This window comes from Protopterus annectens, chromosome 1.part1 (genome assembly GCF_019279795.1).
Source record: "Protopterus annectens isolate FY-2018-M chromosome 1.part1, PAN1.0, whole genome shotgun sequence".
In the NCBI taxonomy this organism is placed as follows: Eukaryota; Metazoa; Chordata; order Ceratodontiformes; family Protopteridae; genus Protopterus; species Protopterus annectens.
In genome coordinates this window covers 298,483,206-298,496,757 of record NC_056726.1, presented here as the reverse complement: position 1 = coordinate 298,496,757, position 13,552 = coordinate 298,483,206, and the positions used below count along the sequence as shown (strand labels likewise).

At 39.2% G+C, this 13,552-nt stretch overlaps 1 protein-coding gene across 2 annotated transcripts in view; it reads left to right on the top strand.

The window, feature by feature from the left end:
• The window catches only part of NFAM1 (NFAT activating protein with ITAM motif 1), a 496,710-nt gene that overhangs the window by 197,167 nt on the left and 285,991 nt on the right, over positions 1-13,552 (top strand). The gene's annotated exons all lie outside the window — the stretch shown is intronic.

The window sequence follows — 13,552 nt, the reverse complement described above, 5'->3', positions numbered from 1 at the left end:
AACTTGAGTTCTGCAGAAGATCAGCTGAGTTTAGGAACTCAAAATTATTCCAAATTATTCTTAAATGCTATTCAAAATGTGTTTTTACCAGTCTATAAAAATAGCCGTTTCTTCCCCTATGTCATATAATTATTTTCACTATATTGAGAGAGCAAGAAGGGGGGAGAGAACAAGAAAGAATCACAGATAAACAATGATCATGAGTTCAGAGTTAAAGGGGAAGGAGAGAGATTGGCAGGAGACTGTGGTGAAACACAGAGGTTAGCAACATAGCTGTAGCACCTGCCAAGGTCAGAAGGTATTCAGGGATTTACTTCTGAAGCCCTTAGGATCAAATACACAGGCCAGGGGAGAGTAACTCCTGTATAATTCCCATGCCTGGCAAGTTTTTATACTATTACAAAATATTTTTACATTTTGTCTGGCATTTGTTTTGTGAGGTTGTGTTACTAAACATTCACAATTGCTTATCTTTCAGAGCTCAAATGTTATGAAATGAGTTACAGTCTTTGGCCAACATGCAGTAAACACTTACCTTTTATTTAGCTGAACATTACTTGCATGTAAAGTTGATATAACTTTTTGATAGCTAAATATCTCATTTTGTGTATGCGAATTGGAGGCATTGATCGTTTGTTCTCTGGTGTGTGAATAGTGATGTTGCACATTTGATATTCCCCTTGGTAGTCATCTGAGCTGTTAGGGGCGGCCGCTGTGGTGTAGCGGTTAGTGTTGCAGCCTCTCAGCAAGAGGTTCTCCAGTTTGATTCTCAGCTGGGGTGCCTTCTGTGCAGAGTCTGCATGTCCTCCCTGTGGTCGCGTGGGTTTCCTCCGGGTGCTCCAGTTTCCTCCCAAAGACATGCTGTAGGTGGATTGGACACTCTAAATTGGCCCTAGGCGTGAGTGCGTGCATGTGTGTGCCTTCTGTGGAAGGTTGGGCGCCGGGCTGGCAACTCCACTGCCAATCATGAGCGGACCGGTGATCCGCTGTGACGACCCTTACCCGGGAAAAGCCGGAAGAAGTCATCTGAGCTGTTGTTAATATTAGTAGGCTTAGACTTGCCCACATTGTAGCTCCTGTTTATTTAATGCAACAACAGATACTGCACACTGTGAGAGCTTTTTGTATTTTGCTGGGAAAATACTAGAAATTAGGCATAAACCCCTATGTTAAGCACTGGATACCCAGCTGACTCTTATTAGCACCCAGGAGGTAAGGATAGAGTTGTCACCTCCATGAAGACACTGATCACTAGTGAAGTTCCTTAGGGCTGTGTGCTGGGTCCATTCCTTTTTAGCATCTACTTCTGCGAAGTTGAGGCCAATGTTAAGGGCCTCTGTCTGACCAAGTTTGCAGATGATTGCAAACTAGGTGCAGTCATAGAATCCCACAAAGACACTAATATCCTCCAAGAAGGGCTAACACTGACAAATAACCAGTTAATAGTACCCTTTGGGAAGTCAGCTACCTCTGGAAATTATCTCCTTTATAACACACCCCTAAGAGTAGACCAAGTGGTTAGGGATTTGGGGACATATGTAGACAGTAACCTGGGTTTTGACCAACATTTGTCTAAGCTAGTAAGGAAATCATTCTGTGTTGTTCAACTTATAAGCAAGTGTATGACATCTAGGTCCAAGGAAGTCATCATTCCACTGTATTCAGCCCTCATCAGACCCAGCATTAAGTACGCCCCCTGGAGTATGTACCTGACCAGGCACATGCAACAATTAGAACATCCACAGAGGACCTTCACAAAAATAATACAGGGCATCTTAAAGCCCTATTCCTGCACTCTGTCTCCTACAGAATGTTGATGAGTAGTCTTTGGCTGGCATACAATGCATCCTTGGATCCTACTCTGCTGAACCTTCTACATATCTGCAAAATTAATAACATCAGCACTACCCAATCTAGGGACTTAAACCTTGATTGTGACATAAACAGGACATCTTGGAGAGATAGGTATGTATCTCAGAGAATATCCCTGCTCTGGAACAGGCTTACCATTCATGTGAAGTGGAGTTCATCCCTTTGCCTATTCACGCATAACCTAGACTAATGTATCAGAAATTGGACATTCATCCCTGGTCTGGCACTTATGTCTCTAATTTATTTATTTTGACATTTATTAACCTGGATAGTCCAACTGAGTGTGAGCCCTTTTTCGGGGAAGGCCTGGGGAAATAAGCTCCAATTAGTTAAGAATAGAGTTATATCAAAAATCACAGTTGCACATTAAGCATTAGCAGTTTACAGAGATTATAATACATAATACAGTCCAGATGGAGGTACATGAGTAGGTATGAAGAATAGGAGGTTAACCTAATATAATTAATAGGACACAATAAGGAACAGTTTTTAGTTTAAAAGTTTAATGACAGGGAAAAAGTTCTACAAAAGATCAAACAGAGAAACATGGTAGTAGAAGAATCGATTGAGTGGATAGTTTGAGAAAATGAATTTAAAGTGCAGAGGATGAGTATGTATTTACAATAGGAGGGGGTAGTTATTATAGCTTGCAAGTAATGGATAATAACTGTGAAAAAGAGATTAAAGTTGGAGAGGTGAGGTCAGTGAGGAGTGGGAGTAAGGTAGAAAGGGGGTAAGAAGGAAATGGACAGGAGAGTATGAGCTTTGGAGAGTTAGGTTGGGGTAGGACAGGAGCAGGTCCATAGGTTAAGCAGATAATCTTTTATGGATTTTCTGAAGTTATGAGTGTTGGAAATAGATTGTTTGTTTAGGGGAAGTATGTTCCTGGCAGTGGCAACAAAGTAGCTGTATAGTTGTCATCCAGTTGTTCTTCTGGGCTTATATATTTCAAGCAGAGATTGTTCTGGACTCCAGAGATAGCGACAGGGAGAGTTTGTGGTCAATAGGGAGGAGACTGCAGGACAGGAGAAAAGTTTGTTTAGGAGGAAGTGTGTGAATAGAAGCTGTGGTAGTAGGAGTTGCTGTGGGAGTTCAAGCCAGCTTAGGGATTTCAGTGAGAGGCAGTGGTATGATTTGTATGGTTGGTTGTGAAACTTGTAATTTTGTTATATGTTAGTTCAAGTTTTGCCTTAAGTCCATATTGAAGGTTGGTGAGTATTAAGGATGCATAGAGGAAGTGGGGAAGAAGGTAGGTGTGGGCAAGGGCGACGTGTGGAGGGTGAGGTATCCTTTGTTTTGATAGAGGAAGACCACTTTGTCATGAGTCTTTTTTACACAGTTTTGGATGGGTCAAATTTAAGTTGGTCATCTGTAATGATGCCTAATAGTTTGGTATGAGTATCGACGGTAATAGTGGCGTTATTTAGGGAAGTGATGGTGAAGGTGGGTTTTTGTGTTGGGTCAAAGTATTTGGGAGGAATAGAAATAATTTAGTTTTTTTGTGGCTTGAGAAAGAGTTGGTTGTCAGTTAACCAGTTTTTGGTGGCACTGAAGGAGTTTTAGGTAAGAATGTGGAGTTGAGTGAGGACATCTGTGGTGGAGATGATGGTGGAATCATCTACATATTGTAGGAGGGAGGAGTTAGTGCAAGAAGTGTGAAGATGATTAGTGAAGATATTAAATAGCAGTGGTATTAGAATGGAGCCTTGAGGAACCCCTGTTTGGACAGATAGGAAGGTTGAGCAGGAGGAGAGCCATTTGATGGAGCATCTATTAGTCAGGTAGCTAGCAAACCATTGGAGGGTTGAACTAGAAAAGTTTAGTTCAAAAAGCTTAGAGAGAAGCTTAGGGTGGGGATACCATGCCAAAGGCTTTGGAAAGGTCAAGGAATAGACAAGAAATTAGTTTCTTATTGTCTCTGGCTAGAGAAATAGTGTGTGTGAAGGAAATTAGTGCAGTTGTTGTGCTATGGTTGGGACAGAATTCATGTTGGATTAGGGTGAGTAGTTTTTCCTGCAGGAGGTAGTCAAGAAGCTGGTTATGTATATACTTTTCAAGAATTTTAGAGACTGGGGATAGGATGGCTATGCATCTGTAGTTGGAGAGGTCAGTGGAATGACCTCCATTATGGATAGGTATTGTGAAAAATAGTTTCCAGACGGAAGAGACTGTGTTTTTGAGGATAGATTGGTTGATCAGGATTGATACAGGATAGGAAATTGAGCTGGCAGTGAGTTTTAGGAATAGAGGAGGAAGTTTATCATTAGAGGAGGAGCATGGCATTAGTGTGACAAGTAAAGATGTAATATATGTGGTGGGAACTCCTTTGAGGGAGAAGTTGGTTTCTTGTTCAGAGGGGGGTTGGGGGAAAGTAAGAGTGGTGTAGTGGTTATTTTGAGTTAACTTTTGGATGGAGTCAATGAAGTGTGTGTTGAGCACAGTTGCAGTTTCTAGGGGAGAGTTGTTGGGGCAGGGGTTAGGTGTGCTGGGGTTTCCTGGGTAGAAAGCTTTGTTTATGGATTTCCAGAATTCTTTTGGATTGGTGTGAGGGTTAGTTTGAGGCTTGAGGTAGAAATTTTTTTTGTGTGTTTATGGATTTTGGAATGGTTACTCCGTTCTTTGTAGGTTTGAAGGTGGGAGGGGTTTGAGTTTTTTTGCCAATTTTTCCAAGCATTGTCCCTTTTTTCATTAGAGAGTGGGTATTTTTAATGAGCTAGGGTGCATAAGTCAATCTGATTCTGATTTTCCTTAGGGGAGCTAAAGAGCTGACAATATCTAGGAAAATATTGTTTAATTTGTTAACATCCTCCTCAAGGGGCAGGGAAGAAAGGAAGGACCAGTTAATAGAGAAGAGCCTAATGGGCATAGGCAGTCTGTAAATGATTGACTACCCATGTCCTAGCTTACATATGCTCCATAAAATAACCCTCTAGGGTACCAAAACTTGACGGACACTTTTAGGATGCATAGCTAGGCTTAAAAAACGGCCCTTTGGTCATTAGCCTAGTATACACCTATGAACCTATGTATTGATAATGATGCTGTAGTCCCACATATGCAAAGAAGTCTTCAAGAATGAAATAATTCATTGAGGGTTATGTGCTGTCATTGCTCAGCTGTCCTGGGAGTTTCTATTATAAAATAAAGGAGGACACGTCTGTGTCTAATTAATATATATATATATATATATATATATATATATATATATATATATATATACTCTTTTAACTCTGGAGGAAGGCAGTGACCATGGGCTGGAGGATGAGGTCACTAAATATAATGAGAGCAAGATGATAGGGACTTGTATTTAATAAAAGAAAAAGGTATATTATCTGTGGTGAGGGTATGCCACATAGGTGGTGAGGCAAAATAGTAGTGAAACTTTAAAAGGAGTATCTGTAAATATTAGTAGTATAAAGAATAAGGTGAAGACATAGGCAGTGGGGTAAATGACAAGGCAATCTATATCTTCAAGGCATACATTTTAATGAGGAAAGAGAAAGAGTTTTAAGCACAGAAGAAGAGGAGCAGTAATTGGATCTTTTGGAAAGATAAGTGCTCAAAACTTTGCATGATGTTTACTAAACTTTTAGGATTTAGTGTTTTAAATGTCATATTAATTGATCCAAGAAATGGATTTATTTGTGATATATGGCGAGAGAGAGCATGAATTTCAGTTGTAGTATTTTTGATTTAGGGAAGAAAATATGCTTTGAAGTGCTGACTAAAAATGGAAAAACTAATTGGAAACCTGTGACCAGATTCATAAACTTTGCAACATTGTTCTAAGCAAATTTGTGTGAAGAGCGGCCATGTGCATAGCACGTGCTACTCAGAAAACCAAGCTACATGATGTGTCTAGCCGAAATAATGTGGTCAGCCATGCTATATGCTAATGACTTATGATGAGGTGTCATGTATGATAATGAGGCAAAACAAGATGGTGGAGTGATTAAAAAACATTCAAGTTGCCATGGGTCACTTTATATTTGACCTCTGCCATATGACTGTGTTCAGATGGAGTATATTCTACCATTATGTTAGGGGTTGCTACATTTTCCTCCAGTAAATTTGTATCTGCAGAAGGTTTCATTGCAGATCCTGTTGCATGAAGTTGCCCCAAGAGGGTGCTGGGTTATCCGATCATGCTTAACATTTCATGGTCTCCACCATGGCAACATTATATAGGTCAGTGCCATGTTGATAGGACTGCCATGCAACAAATTGTAGAAAAGTGTCAGCCTCATCTTCAGTCCTGTGGAAGTCATGGAGTACCTATCCCAGTGGATACCAAGCTCTGTGTGACTTTAAGTATATTAACTACAGAGACCTTTCAGTGACTTACTGAGGAGACAGTGGGAGTATTTCAGGCATCTGTCTTGAGAATACTCCATCAGTTTCCTGATGCCATGCTTCAACATGTAGGTGAGCATATATGGTTCCCACATACCCAAGATGATAGGCACAACTCCATGTGGAAGTTCTGTGATATAGCTCATTTCCCTGAGGAACTGGGGACCATAAACTGTACCCAAACTGAAATAAACGTCCCCACCTATTGAACTGGGAAGGAGGCATGTGAACCACAAAGTTTATCACTCCATCAACTGCTAGATGATCTGTAATGCACAGGGTGTTTTCTACAATGTGTGTGTGTTGGCCACCAAGGAAGTTTTCATGACTCCAACATATGACACACATGTGATCTGTACCAGCAGTTTGTGAGGGCTGACTTCCCACAGGGGTATCTTGTTAGTGATGCTGGATATCCCTTGGAACCTGGCTCATAACACCCATCAGAAACCCACACAATCAAACAGACCAGGAGTACAACTATACTCTGTGACAAACCAGAAACATTATAGAGTGTGTGGGTTTGGACTGCTGAAGGCACACTTTCATTGTTTGGCTACATCCAGTGGTGCCTTACCATATGACCCTGCCATGTGTGCCAAAATATTACCATGTGTACAGTGTTGCACAATATTATATTTAGGAAGCAGTTACAGCAGGGTGGCCTTGGAACAGGGTTGCAAGATGTCCCTATTTGAGTGGGATTGTCCCGGGATCAGCAGCCCGATCCTGAGTCCTACACAGCCGGTTTAAATCCCGGCAAAACAGCCTCCTTTTTTTTTGATTCTCCCGTATACCGGCATACGTGACAATCAAAAATCCCTAAACACGGAGCTACTTGTGTTTAATGTGGAACATCAGGCAGTTCCATATTAAACACAAGTAGCTCCATTTTGCGAGTTTTTGATTGGCTCGTATACCGGCATACGGGCCAATCAAAAATCGCTAAACACAGAGCTACTTGTGTTTAAAGACAGACCTTTTTTTTGGTCTTCACTTAGTGTGAAAGACCTTTTTTTTTTGTGTCCCTACCTGGCCAGTTGGAAATCTGGCAACCCTGCCTTGGAAGGCCAGCAGTTCCTAGCACCACAGGAAGTGGAAGCTGAGACAGGCAAGGAATCAGAGATAGAGTTAGCAGCAGGTGATGATTATGCCAGATGGAGGTGGGCACAGTATGCTGTGGCATTAGAAAAGAGGCAGCAGACTGCACATAGCTTTACAGCATACAGTGGACAGAAAAGTGTACACACCCCTGTTAAAATGCCAGGTTTTTGTGATATAAAAAATGAGACCACAATAAATCATTTCAAATCTTTTCCCACCTTTAATGTGACCTATAACTGGTACAAGTCAATTGAAAAACAAACAAATCTATTAGGGGAAAAAATATATAACAAATAAAAAAATGTACAATAAGCTGTTTGCATAAGTGTGCACACCCTTAAACTAATACTTTGTTGAAGCACCTTTTGACCTTCTTTGTCCCTAGCCTTTTCCGTACATATATTTAGTTTGTTTATTATTTTGTTTCTTTCCATTTTTGTTAATATTATAGTTAGCCACATGGAAACCATGATCTGGTGACTCATTGAGTTACTTCCCTGCCCAGCACTGACTCCATCTTCTGAGACAGGACCCAGTGGTGACAGTGCAAAGGTGATGAGTAATCTCACACTGGTTCTTATCTGGCAGGCACTGCTCCTGTGAATACCCAGTCCTATCTCCCAACTTAGTGTTCCTCTCTAGTTTCCCTTCATGTCCACTCATGTTGTTTTTACAGTCCTCCTCTTACTATTGTCTTCCCACTGTTTGAAAGAAATCTTCTTCACCATTGGCTTCCCCTCCCTCATTGTGTTACTACACATGCTGTCACTCACATTTGTCTTCCACCACTACCTAACCCTCTTACCACCCTCTTACTTCCCTTCCTTCCTTTTCTAAATTTCCCTTCTCTTCATAAAAAATGGGCACCTGTCCCACAAAAAAGTATCTGCCTTCTACCAAATATCTGTCTTGCTCATCCCTGATTTGCTCACTTTTTTCTATCCTCTGCTTGCTTCCTCTTCACTTCTTTCCTATACTCCCATTTCCAACATTTAATCTGGTCAAAAAGTGGATAAGCATACCATACACATGCCCAAAAAGGGCTTTTAAATCATTTATCATTTTGTGACTGTACTGTGCCCAAATGATTGCTGCAAGCACCCTTGATGTCCATGTAGAACTTATGAGGTATTGCACTACTCACTGTATAGGCAACAACGAAGTCCAGCCAATGTCATGTCTTATATAAACTGGCCTCAGCTACTATCAGTCACATCAGTGTGCTGAGCATTGTTGCACTTCACTTGTCAAATATGACTCTAGAATAAAACCTCTGCCTTAGCTTGACTGCTTCCATGGCCTACTTATTTCCCAAAATGATTTGTAGAGTATCAGTGCACAGGGTAGTGGGTTGAGATCCCCCTCAGGGTTCTAACTTTTCTGCTTCAGTCTGCAAATATGTAACAGTCACCTGCTATGTGCTTCCCTGGCACTTTCAATTTTAGCTGTCCCTACGGCTCACCTTGTACCTTTCAGCTGTCCAGACTTTCACAGAATGTCCAGATTTTTGTCTCATATTTTTGTCTGTTCCTCATAAAGCTGATGTTTTTATGGCAAATCACAGAGGACTGAAGTTACTAAATAATGACATACATCTAAGTTTCAGACTTCATACCCTTGTTATTCTATCACATTTCTAATTTTATAAGAACAATATATGAAATCTGTACCTTTTTGGGCCTTTGACCTCCCATTAATTTAGGCTTTGCCCAGATTTCTTGCAGTTTCTAGTGGTTGAGAGGTAAATCTTTTAAATGCAGTGTATAATAGAACGACACTGAAGAGGGTCATGAATTCCAATTCTTTGAGGCTTTTTTTTACTGCTTACAGTCTGCAAATGTGTAACAGTCATCTGCAATATGGTGATGTGCTTCCCTGACTCCTTCAGTGTAACTGCTTTTATGGTGCACCTTGTTAACGCAGAGGAGGATAATGAGGATAAGTCTGTCTTTTCTTCTGCTTTCAGTCTTCAGTTGTGTAACATTCACCTGTTATGTACTTCAATGACATCTTCAGTTTGACGGCTTCTATGGATCCCATTGTTAATGCAATGCTTGGCAGAACATCATTGAAGAGGGTAATGGGTTCAACTCCTCTGAAGGTTGTCTATTATTTTTCCTGCTTCCAATCTGCACCTGTGTACCACTCATCTGCTATGTGCTTCCTTGACACCTTCAATGTGACTGCTTCTATAGCTCACCTTGTTAAGGAAGTGCTGGTTAAAATATAACTCGACAAAGCTGATGGTTCAAATCTCCTCAGGCTTGAATGTTTTTTCATGACATTTATATTATAGTACAGGTACATTGATAAAACTCTGAAGATGATTGGTGTTGGTTCATATATCCTGCTACTTTTCTGTAACCTTCCTATCCTGTCTGAGTTTCACATTTTCTAAATTTAAGTACCTCAGACTCATATCTGTGGTTATGTCTCACTCCCTTCTCCATTGTATTCAGTATCCCTGATTTGGTCATCAGCTCCCTTTTCAGTCTTCTGTTCATTTCTGTTTGTTTTCTTTGCCCTAGTACCACCTCTACCCTTCATGTTTGGGCATCCTTACAGTACTTCCTTCCATGACACATTTCTTTGCTTATCTTTTGCCTTGAGTTACAGTAGATCAGTACCTTAGCAGTATCATCTGTGCATGTGGTTTCATGATGACCAGCCATGCAATGTCAATGTTTACAAAAATTTGCACTTTTCTCAGGCTACAAGTTGGTCAAGCATCATCTCCCCCACCCCCAGGTCACTACTGTGGTTGTGGCACACAGTTCATCTTCACACATACAGATACACAGACACAGACACACACACTGGCCTGTCCGCATGTATTGTTAATGAGCCTTGGAGTTCATTGCACATGCATTGTAAACAGTGTTGGCTTGGCCATAATCATGGATGCAACATTTCTGAATTCCCAGGTTGTTGTATCAAAATCTTTTCTTTGGAAAAGAGGTGATGTAAGGAATGAAATGCGTTTAACTATTATAGTGAGAAACATGGACATTGATTTTATTTTTCATTTTTCCAGGAAAAATACCATTAAATTATGTTTTTTTTTATTGTATTTGAGTTGAAAAATCACAGCATTTTCACAGAATTTGTCAATTTAGATCAGAGAACCAATTCACTACAAGATGTATTTCTGCTCATATTTATTACTTACAATATTTCCACATTGCATTATTTAGTGTTATGTGCCTCAAATTTGTTTTAATTTTCAATATATATTGCAGTTGAAAGTTATAATGAAATCAAAATAAAGACTGGAAATTACATTTAAAATAAATGTAATTCCAGGATTTCATCTCATGAAATTGGAATTTCATTTTTATGAAAAATGAAAATTGTGGCCCATGGTGAGAATTTAAATGAAAATAAGAAATGAATAGATAAAAAAATATCTGCTGATTTCTTAACTATTCTGAGTATTTTTTTTTTTTTTAGTTACAAGCACTATTTAGATTGGGAAATATATTCACAGATTACTAACATCATTTCTGGGTGAGGCAGATTTAAAATTCATGTTACAATGCTTGTGAGGGAAATCATGCAGATATGTGCCTCAGGTTAAGGGGCTTGTGGGGAGATCATGCAGATATGTGCCTCAGGTTAAAAGGCTTGTGGGGAGATCATGTAGATATGTGCCTCAGGTTAAAGGGTTTGTAGGGAGATCATGTAGATATGTGCCTCAGGTTAAAGGGCTTTTGGGGAGATCATGTAGCTATGTGCCTCAGGTTAAAGGGCTTGTGCAAAGATTATGTAGGTATGTGGAGTTTTATGTTTCTTGGACTATGTGGTCGGCAGGTAACCTCCTGGGGGATGATGAATGAATGCAGGAGCTTTAACCTGCTGACATTCAAAGATCCTCCCACAGGAAATCACTGTCAGTGAATTGTGCTGGCGGTGATGCCCTTCTTCAAGTTGGTGAGATTGTCGAGTTGGTATATATACATTTTGGGGGTACAGAGGGCTTGTTTGCCACAATAGGTGTACAGGGGGGAGGAGGGCTTGCTCTCTGCAAAAAGAACAATTAAAGAAGTTTTTTTCAGCAGGTTTTGTTTAGCAGAAGTTCAGGGATTCTGATACTTGGTTCATTCACTTTTGTCCACTCATAGTGGAGGCATGGTAGGTAATTTGCTAGCATAAATTAAAACAGAAATATGATCTTAAACAAAAGAGAAGGGACTATGTAAAACTTGTAAATACAGAAGTCTCACAAGATCAGGAAATATTTAGATTGAGTGAAACAAAAATGAAAGGAATGTTTCTGAAGCGTCAGTTTATACTTAAAGGAATGTGCTTCTTTTCTATTAAGATTAGTATTTAAGATGAAGGCATTTTGATGGAAAGGTTAAATATGTAAAGGGAGTCATTACAGATAAGCAGAAATGTGTTATGTAAAAAATTAAAAATAATTGTACTAGGATTAGGGGTTAAGTAAGAAAATCCAGATGGATTATAAAATGCTGGGGTTCAAAATCTGCCCAGGACAGATGTCCAAATGTTGGAAAAAGCTGTAAAATGTGGAGGAACTGGAGGATATTTTAAAAACAGTAAAACTGGAGAGCAAACAAGGGAAGATGGTATACAATATCAGTGTTTTAAATATGTGAGATATTTGTTCTAAAATCTTGATGAAGTAGTTGGCAAAGGGTATTGGTGAAGGAAAGTTGTGATAAAGTTATGAAAAATTATTTGGACAAAATTATAGGTGCTTGATTACAAAGTGGTATCAACTAAAATTAATAAATGTGGGCTATAAAGTATTTATGAAAATTATAGAGTTTGTGATAAGGTAAGTATTAACTAGGGTCTTAGAAGAAGAAGAAGTCAATATCATATCAGAAGGTAAAGCTGTGAAGTATTTATTGATGGTATTAAGGGAACTGGATTTTATTATAATGTAAGGAAGGTAAGTTCATTTTGTGAGATACTGAAAGAACAGATGATTACATCTAAAGAATGTCATTTTGGAAGTTATGAAAATGCAGGTTAATGAGAATTTTACCAGCTGCTTAACAACTGGCAAGAACAATTCAATTTGTTAATGGGAAGTGTGGGCAAATACATCAAATGATGAAGGATATGGCAGGGATGTTGTTTGACTCTAGTTTTGTTTAGTTTATTGGTTATTGATATGTTTTGTAATATTAAACACACACTAGTACATTGAACATGGCAGATACATATGACTGTGTGTGAGTAATGCTGGGTTTACCCATAGTTGGTCTGATTTAATCATAAAGGGAAACTCAAGTGATCAAACAAAGACAGCTGTGGGTAAATCCAGCATTCCCCACACAGAAGTGGATTATTGTTATTACATAATGGCATTATTTAAGAAAAAAAATTTACCTTGTCTAAGTAATCAGCATCTGCATCAACCCCCTTTTTTCCATTTTATACATGAGGTTGGGTTGTCACATCATCAATGGCCATCAATTTGAGCCAGCGTTCACACCACCAGGTAACTACCTTTTGTAAATAATGTTGTTGAATAAAGGTACATTAATGCTCCTCCATAGCTTCTCATGTGTACAAGATGTCTAAGTTGTGAAATGTGCAAATGTTGAGCATGTATATATAGGCTTGCTCGGTGGATTGGACAAAGTGCAGTTTGTTATACTTATTAATTTGGAACTTAGGAATATGCATATGTCCTATTGTTTATGATAGAATGCTTGCAGCCTCCCTCCGTCAAAGCAGTGAATTGGGTATATTTCTTATGATTTTTAGTTTTACAGTTTCCTTTGGGGAAGGTGGGTGTATTTAACGCTTCTGATACTTCACTTTGTTTTCTCTGTTTTGTGGAGTGAAGAATGTAGCAGCTATAGCTATTTTAACAGCTAAAGCCTCCCAGAATTATTATTGTTAGTAATGCTGGATTTACAAGGGGCAGGCTGATTGGTCTTCCAATCAGCATGTAAATTTTTGAATATTAATAAACTTGGATTGTATAACTCTGATTGTTTCAGACATGCAGATGATTTTTAGTAGTAACAAAAGGTGTAAGGTGTTTACCAGATTTAGTAGATACAACTCACAATATTTTGAAGGAAGTGGGTATGGTGATTGACATAGACAAATATACAGGAGCGGGAGACATTTCAAATATGAGCATTTTAGTTTAGAGACTACATACTTGAGACTTTTGGGACTAATGTTGGGAATAGGGGAAAAATGAAGCATAGGACAAAAGTAATAAAACAAATGTGTG